Below are 14,031 nucleotides of genomic sequence, written 5' to 3'. Positions count from 1 at the left end.
AGAACACGAAAGTGAAACGTGTCTTCACAGAAGTAGTGTAATGTTTATTGCACATTGATATATAATGTCTATTGGTGTTTTGTGGCTAAAGCGCCCTTAGGCGTTGATGCACCCACGCTGACGCCTGGTGGCACGTCTCCTCCATCACGACTACCAACGTCGATGACCATGAGCAACCGTCGTGCATATGGAAGCTGCACTACGCTGCACACGCTAGCACAACGCGAAAGACGAAGCACGTAACTGACACACTAATACAACGCGCAAGACAAAGCACGTAACTGAATCGTCACCGAGTCAAATCAGCGCGTACAGCGCGTCGTAATTGCAGCCTCCGCGATCAACTTCAGAAACATTTTCAGAGCTAATTGCGGAGGCCACGCTCCGCTGTGCTGAGTACGGTGAACGCCACCTAGGTGGCGTTGGTAGTGCTTCTTGATGCCAGCGTCCCTTCGAATGCTGGCATCGAGGCGTCGTAGTACTGAGACCACCGAAGCGTTCACTGTCGGTGCGCGTTAAGGCCGGAATACATGGAGCGAATAACCGGCGTCCGAGCGAAGAACTTCGTCGGGCGGCGAACGTCCGACGGCCGGCGTCAAGAAATTTGCCGTCCGCAGCCGATCTGCCTGTCCAAACATTTTCGTCGGGCGAACGTCGCCGCCGGAAGCGTCTAGCGCGCAGCGGTGGACGACAGCCAATCAGGAGGCACTAGTTCCGGTCGCAATGCATGCTGGTGTTTCGCGCGCGCGCGCCTTTTCGCGTCGTCTGCAATCGCGTTGGTGTTGCCGTGTCTGCATGTCTCTGCACCGATTGAGTAGTTCCTAGTATGATCTCTCAGGAATCGCGTTGTATTTGTACATCCCATATCCGCTGATCTGCGAGGAAACAGACAAGCAGTGCAAGCTCTCTACAACAACCTTCAACAGAAATCTTCTGATCTCAGAGGCCACATGCTGTCGTCATGCCTATCTCCCGACTTCCCCGATAGATGGCGTTGGCATCGGATATTTCTTTCGCTAGGCTTAGACGCGTTCGAAACGAGAAGCGATCTCGAAAACTACTCAAGGTTATCCATAATACTCTGTCGTCGAAGCGGCCTGAGACTAAGCGAAAGCCGTTTACGCAGTCATTTGCTTCCAACTAAGTGAATTCTACAAGGACAACGCCAAATTCAGTTCGAAGCGGGCGGCCGGGACCGCCGCCAACACGGCGGCCAACGCGCGGCGGCGTTCGCCGCATGTATTGCAACACAGCAAACATCCTGCGTCGTGTCGCCGCGTCGTTACTTGACGCGTGAAGTTCGTCGAGAAAGTTCGCTCCATGTATCCCGGGCTTTAGTGTCATAATGCAGTACTTCTCTTTTCTGCTCGTAGGCGGCGGCACCGCCCCGAGCAAGAGCGCGGGTACACGGAGGAGTGTTAGATATATAAGGCGCGTCTGTGTAGCTCTCTGCGAATGCGTTTGTGGCGCAATGGGTTAAACGCTCGGCGATCTATCGTCGCGGACCGAGAGGTCGTGGGTTCGATTCCCAAATTTTGCATGTTTGTGGAACTTTTTCTTCTGGTTTCTTTCTTTGTATTATGTTCTATGACGTATTTCCGTGACGGAAATACGTCAGTGAAGTCTTGGTGGACCCCGGAATAAAACACTTTCGTGTTAAAATGTCGCAGTTTCGCCCGCAAGGCGAAGCATCAGTTGCGATAGCAAATTAGTATAGAGAGCTATTCGGAGTAGGGATAGTAGTTTTATCAGCTGCATAAACTTGGACACATTCGCTTACTAACTGAATTAACAAGCGTCCTGTCAGCGCGCAAGCAAACGTGAATAGATCAGACTCGATGACCGCAGACAACCACTGTCAAAACTCTGGCAGCAAGCACAGCCACCACAGTGAGCGATGGTTCGTGTGGTCTATCGCTTCCACGGAAACTGAGCGGCGAATGCACAGCGCATACAAAGGTCAGAGCCGTGTGGAGATCGCTTTCAAGAGACGGTGCGGGCGACCGTCGCAGCCGGGCAAAGTACAAGCGCCTTTGTTGGCAGAGTACAGCTGCCCGCTCCCTCCCTCCCGCGCTGCCTTTCCGCTTTCCTCCTTTCGCGTGCGAGACTGAGTGGCCAGTTTTCCCTGCGCCCTGTTGCAAGATAGACATTTGGTGCCGCAGCACAACGTCACCCTCCCCCTCCCTCCCTCCCATACCCCCACGGCCTTTCGCGCGATCACCGCCGTGAGTTCGCTCTCCGTGATAGCGCGCGTCCGGCGCGCGCTATCACGGCGCACGCTATCTCGCACATACGGCGCGCGGCGCCGATTTTATCGCCCTTGGACTCTATACGGAACCTCACGGCGACGGCGACGGCAGAAATCCGCTTGAAGTGTCCATATAATTGCTATCGCAATAAAAGTAAGTGGAACAACAGTGCATTTTTACAGCGAGTTTGAAGGAGCATATCTCCAAACTGGTGTCATTCGGGAAATTCATTCCAAGTGGATGCGCCTGACAAGCTCACCAGCTCACGAAAAATGGCAGTAACGGTGGGTAATCAACAAGGCCACCTCATAACCTCCGGCACGGTTCACGTGAGATTGGGGAAGAAGCTGCCATTGTCATGGCATTAGCATTAACTCAAGCAAGACATATAATAAGCGACTCCAAGACGGCAGATTACAAGACGTGTCCAAGACGTCTTGCAAGAGTGTCCACTTGAAATGAATCTCCAGGATGGCATCAGTTTCGAGATATTATTTCCGAACGCGTGAGACGAAATGCATGGACGTTTCAGTTAGTTTTGTGCTTAAATGCATAAAAGAGTTTTGTTTTAAAAAAAGTAAGTGGAATAGTGCATGTTTACTGTTTACGGCGAGCTTCAAGGAGCATATTTATAAACTGGTGTAAACTAATGAATTACGAAATGAATTTGTGATTTCTTGCTAATTCATTGAATATGTTGCTCGATTTGTCGTGTCCGCCTCTCTGAATAATCCAGCTCAAGGAGAATAATTATTTGATCTTCAACCGTTAATTTCATAAAACTGAAAAATGATCGCCCCGTATAGTAAAACCAAAAAATAGGCACAATGAGTGGGCTGCCATTGTAATATACGCATATGTAGTCTACCGATAGTCTGCTAGAATCATCAGCGGTACCTTGACGGGATATTCAACAACTAGGGTAACAACTGCAACTCGTGCTGCGAATTCTGGCCACGGCGGCTGCATTTTGATGGGGGCGAAATGCGAAAACACCTGTGTGCTTAGATTTAGGTGCATGTTAAAGAACCCCAGGTGGTCCAAATTATTCCGGAGTCCCCCCCACTACGGCGTAGCTCATAATCATATCGTGGTTTTGGCACGTAAAACCACATAATTTAACTCGTGCTGCACTCCAGGGAGAGAGAGGGTAGGAAGGAAAGGCAAGGAGGTTAACTCGACATTGTCCAGTTTGCTATCCAATTAGAACACCTCGTTTGGCTGTAGCGCAAAAAAAAAAAAAATGTGGGCAGCTTGCACCAGTGGTGCAAGGCTGGAGTAAACAGCGGAGCTGGTGATCGACCTAGCTTCTTCCAGGTTTTACTAGGCTAGGCTAAGTTTTGCTAGAAAATGGCTGCGGCTTAGCTCAGCTAACCCTGGATCATCATCATCATCATCATCATCATCATCATCAGCCTATATTTTATGTCCACTGCAGGACGAAGGCCTCTCCCTGCGATCTCCAATTACCCCTGTGTTGCGCTAGCGTATTCCAACTTGCGCTAGCGCCCTCATGACTCCAACCCTAGATATGCAATGCGAAAGCTTGGTTTAGCCTGGTTATGTCATGGTTTCACTTGGTTAACCTTTGATTAGCTTAACCAACGTTGTGGTCCCGCTTGAGGCGTTTTGCGAGCCGAACGGCTCGCTCATCCTCAGTCTCCGACGCTAGCTTCGCGCGCTTGGCATTCCGAACTCTCCTGTGAAGCAGTTCGCTGGGCGATATCCGCGGGGTGGTCAGACGCCGCTTACCGACGACGGCTCAAAGCCTCCCGCTCCCGCGCAACGCTCACAGGAGACGGCCCGGCCTCGCTCTCATCCATGGCCACGCTCACACTGACTAGGCGAGCGCGGCGCTCCTCTTAAAGCCACCCCCCATTCAGCGCGTTCCATACGTTTTCTGGCGTTTCGTCACCCGGCGTCGCTCAGCGGCGTCGTTCAGCGTCGACGCTGAGGCAGGCGCCAAGGCAAAACGCCGTGCTCAAGACTCACCAGATCTCGCCGCCGTCACCGACGACGCCGAGAGACGCAAAGGTAAGAGACGCCGGTAAAAGCGCTGAATGTGTGCGTGTGTGGCGGGGGGGGGGGGGGGTGAAGGGGGTTTAGCCAGGCGCGCGGCGAGTCACGTGGTCAGGCGGCGACCCAACTGCGGAGATATCTTGGCGCATGCCATATGCACTGCGCCAAGCCGGCGGCGACGGAGCTCGGCGCGGCGAGTCACGTGGTGCGTTGCCAAGGCTACGGCGCAGCTGCGGTCAAATGAAGGTCAAATTGCTGGCGACGGCGAAACTCGGCTCGACGTCCTCAGTAAAGCTTTCGCTTTAAAATGCTAAGTGCTGCTAGGCACGGTATTCCGAATCGGCTCGCCGCCGACGCGCAGATTCCCGCTTGGCCGCTTGTTCCGTCGCACCCTGCCCCGTGGTGTGGAGCAAAACCCACGCTGGCTCACATAACGTGGGACTGTATGGATAGGCCGAGAGACAAACACTCCCCTTCTAAAGGTGACAGACTTCGTACGGCAGTGGGAGGCACTGCTCGCAAGCGAGGACTGGGAGAGCCAACTGGCCCTCCTGGACCAAGCCAGCGAGCCGCTAGGACCAGTGGAGCCCTGGACTGAGGGCCCTATCAAGACCTGCCATTAAACCATTTACCCATTTAATAAAGGTTTTTCCTCCTCTCCTCGCTTGGCTGCGCGACGCGCTTCAAGATGAGCGGCTTCTACGTGTGTCCGGATCTTCTTTGGTCGTCCCATGTCAAGGCTATGTGTACTCGCCACAGAGTTAGCGAGAGTTCTGCAGCCGTCGCGGCGGCTCCGAGCTTTTTCTCCCCGATGACGTCACGGCCAAGCTGCGCCTCCACATTTGCCGGGGCCTGCTGTAGTCACGGACACCGCGCGCGTTCGGCTCGAACGCGGGGAAACGGGGAAACGCGGCCGGCGTCGGCAGCAGCTCTGCGCGCTGCCTCGTTGGTGCTGCTACAATTTCTCTCTTGCTCTCATTTTCTCTTGCTCTCTCCATAGCATAGTACGCGCCGCGCGCATGCTATCCTTCCCTCTTCTTAACGTCCCATGTCAAGGCAACAAGTGCACGGCACGGAGAGGAGGCGAAGCACACGACGTTCCGCGAGGTGGTTGCTAGGCAACACACGGTGACGTCATCACCAGGAGCAGTTTTTGTTCGCACTACGCGGTGCAATCAAGAGCTTAAACAGCTCCGCTGCTAAAAGACAGTACAGGTAAAGAAGAACGAGACACACACGATCGCTCGAGTACGTCTCCTGGTCGTGGTCTGTCTTTTCGCGCTACATTTAAATATGGTCAACTTATGCAAACCAACCCAACTTTCTGCTTTCCTGAACTACAAGGACATGGTAATCGAATAAGCGCTGCAGGGCGTCCCTGCTGTCCGTGGTTGTATTCGTCGCTTTACTAAAAAGGCGAAAATTAGCATTGCGCCTTGATGTGGGCTACCATCATATTTTGACAGTCACAATTATAATATTGTCACGTGGCTGCAACAGTGCGCAGAATGGTAAGCAGATACTGGGGCAAACTGTGATAACATTTATTGGGTGAACTTGTGACGTACGAACCAAGATACTACTCGCTAGCGGCGATAGCAAAGAACACGTTCGGCGAGTCAAATGGTGCGGCTATCAGGCTGTATACCCTACTTATAGCGGCGTCATCGTAATTTCGAGACTATACGCCTGTTAGATACGTACTACAATAATCCTTTCTCAGGTGTACATTTTGACAGGGACAGGTCCGCCTTTCTGTGCATAGGGCAACAACGTTCCAGGTGCAACGCGAACATCCTGTTATCGCGAGCTCATTTCGTACAACCGCATAAAATATGATGACGCGTGTCACGTGTAGTGTGTGTAGTGCGGTACTGTTGAGCTCGACACAACGCGCTTTGCGTTGATACCTTTCACGTGACGTCACGTGAGATACCAGCAGTCATAGAGGCATTGCGTAATCAAGGAGTACAGGAGGCATACGTGAATATCTTTATCTATAAAGACTCCACAGTTCCCTTAGTGCTCCACAAGAAAAGTAGAAAGTTACCTATCAAGAAAGGGGTCAGCCAAGGAGGCACTGTCTCTCCAATGCTATTCACTGCATGCTTAGAAGTATTCAAGCTCTTAGACTGGGAAGGCTTAGGAGTGAGGATCAACGGCGAAAATCTCAGCAACCCTCGGTTTGCAGATGACATTGTCCTATTCAGCAACAATGGGGACGAATTACAACAAATGATTGAGGACCTTAACCGAGAAAGTGTAAGAGTATGGTTGAAGATTAATATGCAGAAGACAAAAATAATGTTCAATAGCCTGGCAAGGGAACAAGAATTCAGGATCGCCAGTCAGCCTCTAGAGTCTCTAAAGGAGTACGTTTATCTAGGTCAATTACTCACAGGGGACCCTGATCATGAGAAGAAAATTTACAGAAGAATAAAATTGGGTTGGAATGGATACGGCAGGCATTGCCAAATCCTGACTGGGAGCTTACCGCTGTCGTTGAAAAGAAAAGTGTACAATCATTGCATTCTATCGGGGCTAACATATGGAGCAGAAACTTGGATGTTAACAAAGAAGCTTGAGAACGAGTTAAGGATTGCACAAAGAGCGATGGAACGAAAAATGTTAGGCCTAACGTTAAGAGACAGGGAGACACGGGTGAGGATCAGAGCAAACGGGGATAGCCGATATTTTAGTTGACATTAAGAGGAAAAAATGGAGCTGGGCAGGCCATGTAATGCTTAGGATGGATAACCGGTGGACCATTAGAGTTACAGAATGGATACCAAGAGAAGAGAATCGCAGTCTAGGATGGCAGAAAACTAGGTGGGGTGATGAAGTTAGGAAATTTGCAGGCGCAAGTTGGAATCAGCTAGCGCAAGCCATGGGTAATTGTAGATAGCAGGGAGAGGTCTTCGTCCTACAATGGACATAAATATAGACTGATGATGGTGATGATGATGATGACGTGACGTCACGGACCCAGCTTGTCACCGTGCCGGTGCACCAGCATGGCATGCAGCTACGATGACGTCAGTACATGCCATCTTGATAGCTTTCACGTGACGTCATGTAGCCAGCTTATCACCGTGCAGGTGAACCAGCACTGGCGGCTACGATGACGTCAGTGCAAGCCATCTTAGTATCATAGAGGGATAGTATTCCACGGGGTCAATCTTTTCCAAAAAGTTCTATGAAGCGACGGCACGCGTGCTCTCAGGCGCATGTCGTGGTTCTGCAGCTGCGGAGAATAATATTTGAATGAAGTTCTGAGGTCTTACGTGCCAAAACCATGATTTCATTATGAGGCAAGCCATAGGGTTGGATTCCGGGTTAATTTTGACCACCAGGGGATCGTTAACGTGCCTACAATGCACAGGACATGGGCCTTTGTGCATTCCGCCCCCATCAAAATGCGGCCGCCGGCGCCGGGCTTTGATCAGGCGACCTGGTGCTTAGCTGTGCAACAACCATAGCCGCTAAGCCACCGCAGTGGGTTCCGAAGAATAACAACATACAAACTCTGTCTCAGTGTTTAAATGTATTTCCTTCTTTTGCTAATCGCCTATCACAGGCGCTTCCATGGCTGGCTATATGAAGAAGAAGATAAACTTTCAAAAGGCCAACAATCCTGCTACTCTCAAGGACTGCCCGCGAAAGGCTTACAGTGCAAAGATTTCAAAGTAAGGTGCATGAAAAAAAAAGAACCATGACGACATACTTCTAATACCTTTCAAGAAATCAACATTGAGCATGGCCGAGTGTCCGTGTTCCATGACGAAGTGTCCGACTCTACGTAGACGAAGAAGAGCAAAGAACGCGCCATAATGGAGCAAGCCAGCAAGCAAGAATAGCCCCGCTGCGCGTACACGCACGGCATCAGGAACAATAGAGCCTTCGCGATTTGTCTCGCTCGAGGACGAGTCAACGCGCAGTGGACAGATAGCCGTGACCTACCGGAGGCGATATTGAAGTAGACAACCGGGAGCTGCGTACGACGTCGACATGCAGGCTCCCGCGGTGGTTGATGAGGTTGACGCGGTAGACGTCGCCGACGCGGAGGCGGACCTGAACGACGACGACTGGGACGACGAAGAGGAAGCGGATGAAGACGAAGTGCGCGACGACGTCCGGCCCTTTCACTATCAGGTCTGCCTCGTCATCGGGACCCTGGCCATCGGCGTCTCCTGCATCGTCGCCATATGCGCGGTGGTGAGTGTTGGACTCGTCTCCCCTTTACGGAGATGGGTATAAGACGTAACCCTGCTCTTTCTCTCGAGATTAGATAGATAGATAGATAGATAGATAGATAGATAGATAGATAGATAGATAGATAGATAGATAGATAGATAGATAGATAGATAGATAGATAGATAGATAGATAGATAGATAGATAGATAGATAGATAGATAGATAGATAGATAGATAGATAGATAGATAGATCCACGCTCTTCGGGAAATTGGCTATTTGGTGCCATATTTGGTGATGACCGCATTGTACCATTTTTTATATTTCTTTCCACGGAGTGCTAGCTAGAACTGCGGCATGACATCATTTTAGCTAATGACGATACGCGAGAAGGTTCGAAATGAAACAGATCGTAACAAAATACACCGCCTGGAGACAAGACAGTGGCTGTACGCCGACCAGCTGTATACGCATAATTTCAGACGCGTCTTGTGCTCCCGTTCGAGCAGGTTGATTCAGAGCCACATAATCTTGGAAAATCCAAGGCCAACTAACTCGGTCAAATCCATCATCTACAGTCAGCTTCGATTGGCTCCGAGAGTGGCTGCGCCTCAATTAGCACTGCAACATGGTGGTGTTTGACGGTGCCCAGATAGCGCCATTGGTAGTTAAAGCGCAACAAGAAGAGTTACGCTTACCCAAGAAGTGTGAAAACGCAAACACCTTTGTCAAAGTTCTGTTTAAAGCGCAGCGGAGGCACAGCTGCTGTATGGAGCTCTGCTCCTGATGCGAGGTCGCAGGGTTTACTACCGGCCACTGCGGCCGCATTGCGATGAAGTCATAATGCAAAACACGCTCGGGTACTGAAATTTAGGGGCACATTAATGAACCGCAACCGGTCGAAATTATTCCGGAGTCACCATTACGGCGTCTCTCATACACCGTGTGTTGCTTTGGAGCGTTATGAATACAGTAATTTCAATTGATCTTGAAATTGGCTAGTCGACGTAAAACCTGCTGCTAAACTTGTGTTTCCCAAGGAGGTTGAAAAAAACCTCCTTGGTGTTTCCCCGTCTGTGTCCGTCACGAAGTATCCACAATCAGACAGACACACGAAACGGAGAGTGGCGGTATTATAGAGGGGTGTACAGACGCTTTTTCGTTTTGACCACAGACGCTGAAATGAAACACGCAAATGGTAGTACGTCAAGTCAACCTTACCACTGTCTCTTGCGTCCTGTACACCTCTAGCCCGTCCACATTTCCTCACCATTCTTTCCTCGACGAATAGATATTGTCTTCGTGCTCGTGATAACATTGCGTCAGCGTCCCACGATGTGCATACGCATGAACGTCTACAATTAAAACTCGATCTAACGAAACCCCATTTTATGAAGTTCCCGATCTAACGAAGAAATTTCCATCCCCCGGCAGGTACCCATAGGGTTCACTGCTGTTATCAACCCGAATTGACGAAACTAATGGCCACCAAACACTATCTAACGAAGTTTCTCCTGAAAGAAAGTAGTAATAAAAGCGGTGATTTCGGTCTAATTTTGACAAAGACGGATTTTTCTTCGAGCGTCCGCTCTAATGCTATTTTTTTAAAACATCTAGACCCCCTAGCCACGGTCTTTGCGCCAGCATCTTTGCATATCGGCAGCCTGTCATAGCTTCACGCGACCGTCTACCTGGCCTGCATATATCACATCGCACATCGCACAAGCAATTCGGGCCACCCTCGCGGATTTTTAACACGCGCAAGAGTGGGTTAGCGGCGAATACAATGCAGCGGTAGCTGTCGGGTGTCGCTACGTTACAATTTTAGGTTTCGATGGACCGAAAAAGCGCTTCTCGATTTAACGAAACAATTCCAGCGTGGTCATCACTGCGTTAAATTCAGTTTCAACTGAATGTGCATTTCGGCTTATATAGCTTGTAAACGGTGTAGTGCCTATAAACAAACATCACATTACGTTGAAGTTGTGACCTCTACTGTGCAGAAACAAACAAAATAATTGGAGGACACTTTAACTTCGCATTTAAGAGTAGAACACGATAGCGTTATCGGACCCGTTCGCATCGCATCGTTCGCATACGGCAAGTAGGCTTCATTCACTGCAACACTGAATGTGGGAAAGCCAGCTTACAAAGACCAAGCTTACACCGATACCATCAAAGTCGGCTTCCCTTTTAAACAGAAATGCATTGCTGGAAATACGTTTGTTTTTCCAGTGGGAATAAAGTGGTCTTATATTAATATGTGAAGGGCCTAGCACCTTTTTTAAACTTTATTAATTGTTTGCTATTGCCCCGACCCGCGCGCGTGTCCAAAACGAATTAACCGGCAAAGTCCCAATTTGACCTGCCTAGGATGCGAGCGCCATCTGGATATCATTTTCGCATGTACCCGAACATGCTGCTGTAGGTATGGTAGAAATGCTGGAAAAGGGGGTTTGTGTTTGAGTTTCCTCGTAGCAGAATTAGGTTTTCTCGTACATTCAAATTACAATCCGACGCCGATTGGTAAACAATCCAACTGTGAATCCAACGCCGAATGGTAAAGTCATACTTTACCACTTTTCTGACGGATTTCACTGTGAGAAATTCAATTTTTGTTCACCAAAACCTTGCACCACGTGGAGGGCCAGCGCGGTTGGGGTGGTTGGGGATGATTTTCTCCGCCACCCGCCGACATCCCACGCCGACGCCGGTTGCCGACGCCGAATTTCTGCGACACGGGGCCCTTAATGCTATCGCGTTAAAAATTACGAGGGATGCTTAGAACTTTCTAAGAATGTGAAGGCGAAAGCCTAGATGAACCTTGTGTTGATCTGCTGTTGAACTTTCTGTCTTACATTCTGCTGATCTGCTGTTGAACTTTCTGTTGCTCATCCTGCTGATCTGCTGTTGAACTTTATGATCAACGCTTTGTTGATCTGCTGTTGAACGTTTTGATGAACGCACTGCTGATCTCGGTCTTCCCCGCCCGCGACTAGGGCCTTATGCGTCGTCACCCATAGCGATGTGTAACTAAGCTCTGAGCCCACGCGGCGACGTATACAGGGCGCGCGAGCGCACCGCGAGCGTGCTGTCGCCGTTTCCAGAACGTTCTACGGGCGCCGATGTTGCCCTTTCCCCCAACGCTCTCCGGCGACGCCGCTTACATTTCACTAATCCTCCCTAGCGCCACTGTTGCCCTTACCTCCACGCTCCTACTGCTCCGCCGTTGCCCTTTCTCTCAACTCTTCGACTGCACTGCGTCGTCCTTTCTCAGAACCGTCCTCCAGCGCTGCTGTTTCCCTTTCCCGGCGCGCTCCGTTTTTCTGTACCTCACAACGCGACTTTGAAACAGAGATCTAAGGCTTTCGCCGTAAAAAAATTCGTGAGATTACACGTTGCTTAAAATGGCGATAAAGACAATTGTGCGCATCGCATTTAGTTTTATAGCATTTAATTACCCGCCTTTCAAAGGCTACGCTTCACTTACATTACAACATGTGCGTTAGATTTGCATAATCTAAAAAAACAAGTTTACTCCGGCTAGCTGTGCCGTCATCGTTCTGTTCTCGAGCAGGAGTCCTCCATGGAGCCGTGGAACGAGCCGGCGCCCGGGAGCAGCGACGAGGAGCTGCTGCCCGCCCTGCTGGCGTACCACGCGAAAGCGCGGGCCCACGTGGTGCTCGTGCCCGCGCTGCTGGTCACCATCGTGGGCTTTTTGGGGTCGCTGCGCAGGAACCCGCGCCTGCTCGCCATCTACGTGGTGGCCGTGGCACCGTTCGTGCTGCTGCCCTTCGTCATCCCTGCGCTCTGCATCGGCCCGGAACCCACGACCAAGCATGTGAGCGCTGCAAAACCGCGCGCACGGTTGCCGATCGCTTGAGCATCTGGGCTCACGACCCTATAGTATTGAGGTACAATGGTCACACACACATGGTCCGAGTCGATACAGCCACACCGCTGACCAATTGACTTGGTCGCCTCCCTCATTTTATAGGCACCCTTGCCACTGCCGTCCCATTCCTCAATTCCTGCGCCTCAATTCCTCAATGTATTTGCTTCCTTCCCGTAACCATACCAGTGCGCAGGAATTAAGTATCTCTGAAAAGCTTCGGGCTGTAGTGATCAATCAAAACATGGGCCTAGGGATCGACAATAGTCGACCAAACAAGGTGCCTCAAATCCCCGGCTCTTGTGGCAACAACAGATACTTGACACCTATATAGCTGCTTTGACTGTGCCTCGCAGCGTGCGCAAACAGGTTGCATATCTCATGAAAGGAACGGATTAAAGCGGGATGTACAGTTTGGGGTAACTGACAATAAATTTTCTCGGAGATTGAATTCAGTTCCTGCATTATGACGAGCGGCACAGTTTTCTTTGATTCGATTTTAATTGCGCCGAGGCAAATTCTCCAAATTAAGAGTCTTCCTACAAGTTCGATTGGTCGGCGAGCTCGGAATGTACAGGATTCGTCAAAAGCGTCTAGGTCGTCCATGGCACGTGTTGGGCATTTGTACTGGACAATCATCCACTGCGCGGGTTGAGACTTTGATGAAGATTACGTTCCAAGCGCTAATGGCCGAACTGAATCTGTAGCCCCGAGTCAAAAAATCAGTCTAGAATCGTTTTCCATGCAGACTGTTTACGAAGGTTGTGTTCAAAGCACGAATAACCACACTGAATTATCTCGAGCGCCGATCCTTTACCTCGATTTAAAATCGTTCTCCATGCGAACTTTTCACGAAGCCTACGTTCCAAACATGCAAAGCCACAATAAATAACTAGACATGAGCATAGCTCTAAGTAGAGCCATTCTGTATCCAGATTTTGACGAAGACTCCATGTTGCCAGCAGGTCATCCGCATTGATTCACCAGCCCAAGACCATCCACAATCCTTGTTATGCTACTTTCTCACGCTAATAATACTTATTGGTATTAATTTTCATTACATTCGACATTTCTATCGCGTCCTTGCAGCTGTGCCCGAAGTACATCTCTTCCTTTCTGGACACGGTGTTGGGCGGCGACACGACACCGCTGTGGATGTGGTCCTCCTGGTCCGGCCCGGTTCTCGTGATCAGCATCATCAGCGCCGCGAGGCTCTACGAGGCCACCAACATGGCGGCGCAGCTGCAAGACCAGCTAGTAGCGGCGGCTGCACCGTGGAACAGGCGCCGGATGGACCGTGCCAGAGGCTGACACCGCGACGCCGAGACTGGACAAAGTAGTGCTCGCCCGATGGACAAAAGACCGGGGATCCCCCAGTACGCTGGCGGGGGGAGCCCACGGAGCACGCATTTCTCAGTCACGCGATACGATTTCTTTTTTTCTTTTTTTCACCACTCGTTTCTACCTCAATTAAAAAAGCAACATGTCCGCAAAGTTTTCGTTAGCACGTTGAGCAAGGGTAACGAGTTGTGACTGTGCCTATTATACCGCATTTTGCGAAACTGTAGTCGTACGCCGATTTAAACTGTCATCTGTCACCCGCAGTGTTGGTGGCCGATAACTTGCTGCGGTCAAGAGGTACTCGACAGAAGCTGCGGGATCGCTAAGTTGCATAGGTT

This window comes from Dermacentor silvarum, chromosome 7 (assembly GCF_013339745.2).
Source record: "Dermacentor silvarum isolate Dsil-2018 chromosome 7, BIME_Dsil_1.4, whole genome shotgun sequence".
Classification (NCBI taxonomy): Eukaryota; Metazoa; Arthropoda; class Arachnida; order Ixodida; family Ixodidae; genus Dermacentor; species Dermacentor silvarum.
This window is presented reverse-complemented; position numbering follows the sequence as displayed.